This window comes from Myotis lucifugus, unplaced genomic scaffold (assembly GCF_000147115.1).
Source record: "Myotis lucifugus unplaced genomic scaffold, Myoluc2.0 scaffold_6, whole genome shotgun sequence".
In the NCBI taxonomy this organism is placed as follows: Eukaryota; Metazoa; Chordata; class Mammalia; order Chiroptera; family Vespertilionidae; genus Myotis; species Myotis lucifugus.
This window is the reverse complement of record NW_005871054.1, coordinates 17,693,102-17,704,399: the sequence shown is the minus strand read 5'-3', so window position 1 is coordinate 17,704,399 and position 11,298 is coordinate 17,693,102. Positions and strand designations below refer to the sequence as shown.

The 11,298-nt window shown below is 41.5% G+C and overlaps 1 protein-coding gene across 1 annotated transcript in view; it reads left to right on the top strand.

The window, feature by feature from the left end:
* Window positions 1-8,309: 8,309 nt before the first annotated feature.
* Window positions 8,310-11,298, top strand: part of TMEM178A (transmembrane protein 178A) — a 133,001-nt gene continuing 130,012 nt past the window's right edge. Inside the window, exon 1 of the mRNA XM_023747453.1 lies at window positions 8,310-8,366. The gene's annotated coding sequence lies outside the window, so the exon portion shown is untranslated. The remainder of the gene's footprint in view (window positions 8,367-11,298) is intronic.

The following is an 11,298-nucleotide window of genomic DNA, read 5'->3' as shown; positions in this document are numbered from 1 at the left end:
CTCTAAAAAAAAAGGATACCATTTATCTTTTTTAAAAAATTTATTTAGTGAACCTAGGCTGACTCTGAGTGATCACTTCCTAATTCCTAAATGCTCACAAATCATCATCTACATACTCCGTTCTAGAACTTTCCTGGAAATCACTGCATGCCCATCTGTTACTTCAGCCTTCCCACTGCAGTGGAAGTAGCTATGTGTAGACACACTGGCCCTGAATAATATTTCATGGGGCTGAAGGAATGATCCCATGGGTATACATTGTGTTATTCTTTCTACTTCAGGAGATCCGCTTCCTGTCAACACACAGGAAACTGGAAAGCCGCCGTCTAATAATGTAGCCACTGACAGGAAGATTGTTGTTGAGAGTGCTCTTCTAGATTACTCGATTGAATAATGTTGGTGAAGAATGACTGCAGCTTCTTTTATTTATGACTTTGGATCAACTACAAGGCTGCCTGCCTTTACATAGCAGATGTGCGGCTCAGCGCTGCAGATGAATTCTTCTTTTGTTAAGTCTAGCCCTGCCTACAATGTACTACAACGGGACTTTCCGTTCTAAGGCCATCTTGTGGCGAGATGTATTATAAAGCCAAGAATTCTTCAGGGATTTATCTGTTTGGATTTTTAAAATCAGCATAGCTTAAAGCAAGGCAAAATTATACTGTGTATATTCTTTACTTTTTAGGAAAGTAGCTCAACATTATTTTCTGTGACTGTCACCCTGAGGACATAGAATTGGGACCAACTTGGGATTGCCAGGCAGCCTGCTGATAAATAAAACCAGCACCTCCACCCTCAGCCACATTCTCAGCTCACAGTTTCCAGGGCACTCCTGATGGAAGACTGCTTCTGTTGACTCCCCTGATGGATACGTTTCTCATTTCGCAACGGTCTCAATCAATAACTCACAGAGAAACCTATGGACTCATCTCGGAGCCCTTCTGTCGCTCAGGTGGTGAGGCCTCAGTCACACATCTGTGTCCTCTCTTTTGGGTTGGAGCCTGTTCTCTGTTTATGAGTCTGTTTCTGTTTTGTTTGTTTGTTTATATTGTTTAGATTTCACATATAAGTGAAATCATATGGTACCTGTCTTTCTCTGACTGACTTATTTTACTTAGGATAATGCCCTTTCGGTCCATTCATGCTGTTGCAAATGGGAAGACTTTATTCTTTTTATGGCCAAGCAATATTCCATTGTACATATGCACCACATACTTCTTTCCCTTCTCCTCCTCCTTCTCCTTCTCCTCCTCCTCCTCCTTCCTCTTCCTCCTTCCTCTTCCTCCTTCTCTTTCTCCTTCTCCTCCTCCTCCTCTTTTCTGCAAAAGACTTTATTGTTTCATTTGGTCCAGTGCGTGGGAGGGGGCTTCAGGGTGGTTAAAAGAATGGCTACTAGTTTCAGGAAGAGGCTCAGGTAAAAGCCAGACACTAGGGGATGCAGAGGGGCCCCTCAAAGGCCTCTGGGCTCCACAGGCTCCTAGTCGTGCCTGAGGATGAGCCTGTAGAAGAGATACTCGCCCAGCTCAGCCTGGGGGCCAGCAGCCTGTGGAGGTGAGTCAGGTGTCGCCCATCTTCCTGATGAGTTTCACCTCCTCACCCAGGAAGTGGTTCTGCAGGAAGTCACAGAGCTGAGGGTCTGCGGGTAGAACCAGGGCCTGCAGCTCCAGGAGGGCCTGGTTCAGGCTCCTCTCCAAGGCCAGGGCGGCTTCCATGGCGTCCCGAGTTTTGCCCACTCACCTTGGGGAGACTTCAGCACGACCTGTAGGAGAATGTGGCCACCGCGCTGGTTTTGCAACTTTAAGAGATGCTCAGAGCCCTCGTGCTTCTTCTCCGACAGCTCCCAGAAGAAACCTACGCTCTCCATGGCCACATCGTCCTGGTTGAAATAGAAGCCCTGAGAGAGGTAGGTGTGGGAGGCCCACAGGGGCAGGTTGGTTAGGCGGTTGACCGCAGCCTCCGCCTCGGTGGAATAATTCTGACGAATTTGGGAGCTCATGGTTGTTGGGCAATAAAAAGTTAAGGTAAAAAAGAAACTGGTGTGTTGGCTGGTCTTGAAGGTGGGCCAGAAGGTGGTGACTAGATGAGATGCAGGAGGGTGGCCGGAAGCTGGAAGAAGGGGTGTTCCTGGGTCTGTTCCGTCCAAACATTGTTGAAGCAAGAGACAGATCCGGGACTGCAGAGGGCACTGGCTGTACCACACATTTCTTATCCACTCATCTATTGATGGGCACTTGAGTTATTTCCATAGCTTGGCTGCTGTAAATAATGCTGCAATGAACCTCGGGGTACATATGTTCTTTCAAATTAGTGTTTCAGGTTTCTTTGGATATATACCCAGAAGTGGAATCCCTGGGTCATAAAGCAATTCCATTAAAAAAAATTTGAGGACCCTCCATACTATTTTCCACAGTGTCTGTACCAGTCTGCATTCCCACCAACAGTGCACAGGGTTCCCTTTTCTTCTCATCCTCATCACCAACACTTGTTGTTTGTTGATTGACTGATGCTAGTCATTATGACAGGTGTGAGGTGATATCTCATTGTGGTTTTAATTTGCATCTCTATAATGATTAGTGACACTGAGCATCTTTTCATATGTCTATTGGTCATCTGTATGTCCTCTTTGGAGATTCCACTGGTTTTCTTGAAAACTGTGAGATGTGTGAGTGCTGGTGGAGAGAAAGCTACTTTGGGACAATCTGCAGGTTGGATTCTCTCCTTGGCCTCCGTGGTAAAAAGGATGTGTGCCTTGACATCAACTCTCTCCCCTCTGCCCAAATCCCAGCATATGCTAATGGTTAAGTGTAAGCCTAAATGTCTTCGCTAAAACAGCCTCAGGATAGCCTCCTGATTACTCTGGATACCAGGAAAGAGAGGGCAAGAAATTCCACTTGGAGAATTTTTCAAATAGAAAATACCATTACTTCAGTCCTTAAGAAATCAATTCTCAATCTCCTCAACCTCCTGCTCTACCTTAATTCATTCCCATCTTGAATTATCCATGTCTGTTGTTTATCAGAATTCCATGGACTTGAGAATCTGATAAAGAATTTTATTTCCTTCTTTCTCCCCAGAGGGACTCAACAATCAGTGGCTGGAGGAATTCAAACCCCTTTATTATGCCAAACTCCCCCAAGCTGTACATTGCATTAACTTCTGAATTCACCCAAGCCAGTCCCTTTGAGAAGGAGGTACTGTTGCCCTGAGTTGGCATCTATGCTGACTCAGCCTTGCGTTAGTCCACAGGCTGTTTTTTTTTAGTTGATTAGTAAAATTCAAGCAAGCCTGAAGGAACACTTGATTCAATGATAAGAAGAATACCTAGTTTTTTTGTGTGTGTGTGTGTGTTTTTAAAGCGGGGGGAGGAGGAAATTTCACATTATCCCTACATAGATAAAATAAAGACATAAAGGTACAGGGACATTTTAATAATGATATAAAACAAATTACTAAGGAACAAAGGCAAAATACAGACGTGCTTCTTGGGGCAATGAGGAGCAGAATGACAGGATCAGGTCAGTTAACCAGGGAGGGCTTCCTGAAGGAGGCACCTGTTTAATGCAGAGTTTTGAAGATGGTCTAGGCTAGTGGGGAGGAAGTGCTAAGGGAAAAGGAAGGAGGGCAATCCCTTTGGGAAGTGAGAGGATACTATGAATTATCTAGTTAATAATCTGCTTTCCCCCTCACTTATTATATGTTATCAATCATGTGTATTTTTGTTCTTGTCTAAATGATTCAGACTGCTCTGTCTGCCCAGAACTGATTTCTGAGGTATCGTCCATTGGTTTTGCAGGTATTTATAGTTATACTATAAAATGCCTTTATTTAAAAAAAAAACACCCAAACAACAAAAACACATAGAGCATGAATGTATGGTGTGAAATCCTAATTCTGGATTAAAATGCCAAGATGTGAACTATGCTGACTCCTTTTAGTAATTACTCATTACACACACACACACACACACACACACACACACACACACACAATGAATTAAAAACACTGCTGCAGTTAATTCACTCCCAACCCTGCTCCTCAATGCACTTTTTTCTTTTCTCTCTCATTTGAGTCCTCATTTCTCTCTCATTTGAGTCCTCATTTTACAAGTTGCATATCTTTTCTGATTCATGGCTGTGTAGGCATTCAGTTGAAGTTAAGGTTAACACTTTACTCGAAAGGCAAATATGCTTTATTCTCTCTGGGAACACCATACATGGAAAAGAGCTATAGATTACATTTCTTAAGTGTGGACAAATTACATATGCATTCTGTGTATGGCTTGATCCTTTCTTCAGGCAGTCATTAGAAAATAAAACCAGATATAATTAACAAACAAACAAACCTATCTGCCTGCTGTTCTGACTTGTTATAATAAGTGTTATTTCTACTTACAGTTTCCTGTCAGCATCCTGCTGCTTCTTTAATAAGACTTCTGCACTGGGGAAGAAAAAGCTCTGCATTAAAATTAAGCCTTGACTTGTTGTCACTTCTCTTCCCACACATCTGTGTTCAGATCCAATTTGCTTGGAGGTTGAAAGGAACTAAAATGTCAAAACCATGGCTGAGAGGGAAGGTGGACTTCTCTGCTCCTAGAATTGGCTGAAGGACAGAGGATGCCATTAGACCAGGGGCGGGCAACCCCTGGCACGCGTGCCAAACATGGCACGCCAGTAACTTTTGCTGACACGCGAAACCCTCTCTTATAATCTTCCATTTACAATTTTTTTCTTAATATCGACTTTTTTATTTTTCAGATAAATTCAGTGTAGGTGCATCTTAGATAAATAAATAATTTTACATAACAAGTTATCTTAAAGGCCATAGGCATGGATTGACGAGAGAAGGGAAGAGCAATTTCTATGCCTCTGCCTTAATTCTCCCTGCCTTCCTAGATCTGACCAGTGTTTTGGTTTCATCCACATATGCTTGTGAATCTTTGTTCTCAGTGATGAATTTTGTTAAGTCTCGTTATAGGAGTAGCCTGACGGATGAAAGTAGTAGCTCGTGCATATCTCTGAAGGTCACGAAATATAAACCTGATGTAAAATCTCTGTCATCAGTAAATGCAGCAGCAAAAGTTCCACTGATAATATCAAACAGACTCATAAAGTTTTCTGTCGGACTATCAGTGTACATGTATACATTAAAAAATAAATGTATTTTTCATCATCATATACTGTGTTTTTGTCGCTCGAATGAATTTTATTATTTCTTCAAGGTTCTTCACATGCGTACACTTTAAGAGATATCAAGTAGGCGTAACATGTTCTCAAAAAATTAGGGTTGGCACGCAGAAGAATTTTGAGTCAGAGATTTTGCTGGTTTTGGCACGCACTCACAAAAAGGTTGCCCACCCCTGTATTAGACTCATGATAAACACCCTCGTTTCTCACACCTGCGCTCCAGAGACCCTTGTGGCCCCCAGAGTATGGGGAAAACCTATGTAGGTTCCTGGGGTTGGTTTCTTAGGTTTCGGATGATGATATTCTAGGACCTCTGAGGCAGTTCCAGAGGCTCATGTGAGTGGACCATCCAGAGAGAACTTTGACCCCAAAGGTGGTCTGTGGATTTGGTGAGAATAGGAGACTGAATGAAAATAATTGGGGAGTTTTTAGGGTGCCAAATACAGCAACAAAAATGATACTATGTGTTCAAAATGTAGGGGATTATGTTTTTTCTCCTTTGGATTTTAAAAATTAATTTCTTGTAATTCTAAAAATAAAAAAGAAGGAAAGCAGAATAATGAACTCCTATATATTCATCACCCATTCTTTTTCCAATAAAAATTTCAGTAGAGTTTTTAACAAATGGATTTAAAAATATAAGCAGAACGACAAAGGGACATGAATACTTGAGACCTTCCTGAAGAAGAACAAAGTACGAGAACTTAGCCTGGCTGATATCAAGAATTATTACAAAGCTAAAACATTTCAACATTTACTCATCCTTTGTTAACCAACATCTCCAACTTCCCCTTCCAGTATTATTTTTGAAACAAATTCAAGATGTTATATTATTTTGACATAGTAGGCAGTTAGACAGACATGAGCAAAGTAGGAACCACAGGCCAGGTACAGAAGGCCACCCAGGGCAGAAATCCCTGGGGGCCAACAATGGACAATTGTAGGGTAGGACCTCACCACCAGTGTGACCTTTTCTCCCCAGCATATGTGGTTTAGACCCTCTGACTTTTCAGATTGATGGTTATGTGGTTCAGCCCCTCTCCACACCCCTGACTTTTCCTTCTCTGGCTTGTTGCTAGTTATGTGGTAGACACCCTTAGAGGAGGAACAAAGGAGGCAGAGAGTAGCCTCATATGACTTCCATACAAGCCCTTGCACAACCACTCACTTAAGCAGTAAGCCCTAGAGCAGTGGTTCTCAACCTTCTGGCCTTTTAAATACAGTTCCTCATGTTGTGACCCAACGATAAAATTATTTTCGTTGCTACTTCATAACTGTAATGTTGCTACTATTATGAATCGTAGTGTAAATATCTGATATGCAGGATGGTCTTAGGCGACCCCTGTGAAAGAGTCATTCGACCGCCAAAGGGGTCTCGACCCACAGGTTGAGAACTGCTGCCCTAGAGACAACATCTAGGCCTCAGTTGTGTTTCAGCTCCAGTCCCAGAAAAGCAACAATACTGGGCAGAGCAATGCAATGGCTGACATCAGGACCAGCTGAGATGACTAATGACCTCCCTGCCTTGGTTCCAACCCAGTCAGTAGAGACTACCTAGAAAGCTGATGAAATATTCTATTTGGCCTTTCCTCCCCTTTTCTTCCCTCAAGGCACATTATACCTTTGTTTTCTTTCTCCTAAGATCCAAGGGCCCTTCTTTTGCCTCTATAAGTTGTTTCCCAAACCATGTAGCCCAGCTGGCTCACTTCTTCTACCTCTATGACATTCTAAATAAACTTTTGCTTGTATTTGAGTCTTGGCTTTGAATTCTTTCTTACCCAAAACTCAAGGACTGAGGTCTAACATTTGGTGCTTTTTGCCTTTAACAATTTCATCTCTAAATATGTTAGTTTGTATTTCTAAAAAAATTAAGATTTCTTTAAAAAAATGTAACCATAGTATTATTAACACACCTAAAAGTAATTAATAATTAATTCTACATATAATCAAATATCCAGTGTTTAAATTTGCAGTTGTCTCATAAATAGGTTTTAAAAAATATAGTTGACTCTTGAACAACATGGGTTTGAATTTTGTGTGGATTTTTTTTTCAATAAATACTATAAATGTATTTTCCTTATGATTTTTTTTAATAACATTTTCTTTCTCTAGCTTTCTGTATGATAAGAATACAGTATAACGATGGGAAACATAAAAATACATTTTTGGGAGAGGGCTAGCAATCTGACTCTTTACCTAGTTAATCAATATCCCTAATGCACATTCCTGTTAGCCTATAGTCTAGTCACTGCCTCTTCCTTAATTATCTGGTCTTGTAAGACCTGTTTACCTAAATACTCCCATTTTACAGAGGCCATAAACCATGAGCCATACACAACCTCCAGAGGGGGTTATCAGCGCTGGTGCCAGGCCAGGCCTTTAGGTGTGGTCTCACAGCCCCCATCCCAACACATGGGGCTTTTTGCAAAGCCCTTGAAAGATCTGGAAGTCTGATCCTTATTTGGGGGACAAAGAAACCAAAGGGTATAAAGGGAAAGCTTCCTCCATATTTAAGGCTCAGGATTTAGAAACAGGCTCCCCTGAGTCATGGTATTAGTACATCTGGAAATAAATGTTTTTTTTTCCTGTATCTCCAAGTACTCCTGCGTGTGTATTTCTCGGTCGCCTGGTAAATTCTGTAACAATATAGTACATGTAACTTACAAAATATGTGTTAATAGACTGTTTATGTTATTGATAAGACTTTTGGTCAACAGTTGGTTATTAGTAGTTAAATTTGTGGGGGGAGGTCAGAAGTTAATATACATGGATTATTGACTATGTGTGTGGCCAGTGCCCTAACCCCTGCATTGTTCAAGAGTCAACTGTCATTTGATCAAGACTCAAGTACAGTCCCACAATATGATTGGTTGACATGTTTATTAAGTCTTTTAAAAATAAACTGTTTATATTTGAATAATTTTAGATTTATGCAATTACTGGTACATAGTACAGAGAGTTCCTGTGTACCCTTCACGCAGTTTCCCCTAATGTTAGCATCTTATATAACCGAGGTATACTTGTAAAACTAAGAGATTAACATTGGTACATTACTATTAACTAACCCACAGGCTTTCTCCAGATTTCACCAGTTTTCCCCCTGATGCCCCTTTTTCTTCCAGGATCCAGTTCAACACACCTCAATACATGTAGCCATCATGATTCCTTAGACTCCTCTGATTGGTGAGTTTCTCAATCTTGGGGTTTTTTTTTTTTTCATGACCTGGATACTAATCAGGCATTTTGTAGCAAGTTCCTCAGTTTGGATTTGTCTGGTGTTTTTTCATGATCAGACTGGGGTTATGGGTTTTGGGAAAGTGTGTTTCTCATGGGCATTATATCAAGAGGTATATAAATATATTATTGTTATTAGAGAAGACATTTCACCAAGAATTCAGATAACCCTTATAAATGGACAGCTATTAGCTTACATGATTAAAATCTTCTGGTTACATTGGCTCCAGCTGACCAGAGTCCTCAAGTTTTCACATGGCAGGCTGGTAGCAGAAGTGAACAAAGAAATCATCTTCTTCTTGGACACACTGCTTTACATTTTACCATGCATCTTTACTTGTGTTAATGTCATTGTTTAAATACGATAAGGCCAAGTGGGAAGTATTGCCTTTCCCCAGATAAGAAAACTAGAGAAGGCTCAGAGAGGTACTGTGACTTGGTCACATGGCTAGGTGTGCATAGAGATGGGATTAGAAAACAGGTGTCCTTCCTTTGCATGCTGTTGTCAGATATGTTCAAGCTGATGTCATTTGTGGACTTTTTGCTTTCTTATCAAACACCTCAGAATGACTGGTTAATATTAGAATTTAAAGGTGTTGCCCCCAATTTCTCACAGTGAACAGTCCAAAAGCCGATTTAGAGCACCAGGTTTGTGTTGCCATATCAATAGATATCTTTAATAGTAAGCCTGGGTGGTAGTTTCCATCATACATGTGAAAGGAGTAATTGCAAAGCATAGAATGCAAGGGGATGGTGAGCTAGAGGAGTGATGCACCCGTGCCCTCCTGGGAAGAAAAGGCCAGCACTTAAACACATCAGTGATGGTGCTGACACCAGAGTGCTATTGGAATGGGGCTCCCTTGTTAATAGAGGGGTGACTGTAAAGTGGGTGAAAAGCTCAGGCTACTGAGGGTGACTTTGAGTGTACCTTTAGTTTCTTGCTTGGTCTATGGGCAGTGCAGTTTAATGATGCTTCACGCCAGTGTGCTTCAACCGTGGTAAGGTATTTTGAGAAAACTCTAGTTGGTCTTCTGGATTCTTGGACTATTAATATTTTTAATGGTGACAATAAAGGCTGGAGGAACTCCAGTCTCAGCAAGGGTTTTTGAGATGTGGTATAATAATGAGGCAAGCAGAGCCCTGGGTGGTACGGCCTCCAGGCTTTCGCTCTGCCCCTGGCTGTCTGTGTCCTTGATCTTGCCACTTAACCTCCCCTACTGCATTCCAGTGGAATGTACTCATAAAACTCTCCTTGACCTGCCTAATAGGTATGTTTTGAGACACATCTGATTGGGAGTATAGAAGGTGGGGGAAGTTTGAAAGGAATAGAAAAGGGGGAAAATACATTTTGGAAACAGAAATTACTTAATAACAAACAGTGACAGAATGGCTACACATTGGAGTTTTATAGTCAGAGTGGAGATTTATTTGGCATTTTGAATTTGTTTTTTTCAGTGAACAGAGGCTATTGGGGGGAGTTCAGAGAAAAGAGAAAAAGGAACGAAATTTAAAATGCCAAGAATAATCTATGTAGAGGTCTCTACCAAGAATTCCACTGATTTACCACTCTTCTTACTCATATAAAAAGATCTTTCTATTATGATTAAACTATGTCTGTTTTCTACATTAATAGTTTGAGCTTCCTACTCCCACCCCATTCCCTCCAGCAATGGTCTAAAAAGCTAAATAGGCAAAAACATTTAGACTCTTAGTTCTCTGATACCTTAGAACAATGAATGACCTCATTTTTTCCACAAGTCCTATTACTGAGCCTGGGTGTCTCACCTTTTTAGCCTTCCAAACACTGGCTTATCTTGGGGACCTTATGAAATACTGTGTCTAAGAATAACTTGGTAGTTTTAAAAACAAATAGACTAAGTCCTGTGTAAGCCTCCCGTGAAGGGCATTCCTAATTCCCTCTTGGAAGCTTGAGTTTGGATCAGAGTCAGGGGTCACCTGCTGAGTTTAGTTTTCCTTTCATCCCCTATTGTCAGGATCGTGCTTCATCTGGGTCTTGGCAAAATGTGAACACCCTGATGAATCTGGCCCGAGAATGTTGCTCTCTCTTCTGATCCAGATACCAAAGGCTCCTGAGTGGGTGAGGAGAAAGATTAGTATGGCAACCAGAGGGGCCAGTGTTGCTCTTATCTCTCATAGAGCAAATCCAGACCTTGCTGGACTCAGGGGTTAATGCATCAGCAGCCTCTTAACAGCTGCCCCCTCTCAGTAATTCCTTGTTCTGCTCTTTTTTTTTTAATTCTTTATTGTTCAAAGTATTACATAAGTCTCCTTCCCCTCGCATTGACCTCTCTGCCCCCACATGTTCTACTGTTCTTCAGGACACTGTCTCTGACTAGTCCTTGCTTATCTCATGAAGGAGACAATATAAGGATGGGTAAACTTACTTGGTCATAATTCTGCCACCAGATCAAAGCTTGTGTCTGTTCCCATCTATCAATTTAGTAGATATCTTGGTTCCTGGTGCTTGGCAGGGCCCATACCCACTCATAGGGCACTTTCCATGAATGGTTCAACTTTAATCTAGAAGATTTACTGGTACATCTTATACCCATCTTGAGCATGTCTTACAAATTCCCTCTTGGTTATTCACTTTCTAAGGAAGTGGAATAGAGTGAAAAGAGCACAAGACAGAGTCAGGGAAGTGGAGATTCAAGTCCCAACTCTACCACTTGACCTGAGATATGCCCCTTAAATAAATAAACCCTTTGCCTTTTGCATGAGAAGTGTCTCTTGGTTCTTTGTGACAGCGGCTTGCGTCCAGGGCTTTACATTTTGGAGGTTCCACCGAGATAAACCGCAGCCGCCTTCAGGTATCAACGTTCCAACAGACGCTTCTTGGGGTAAGTGACGGTGCCTTTTG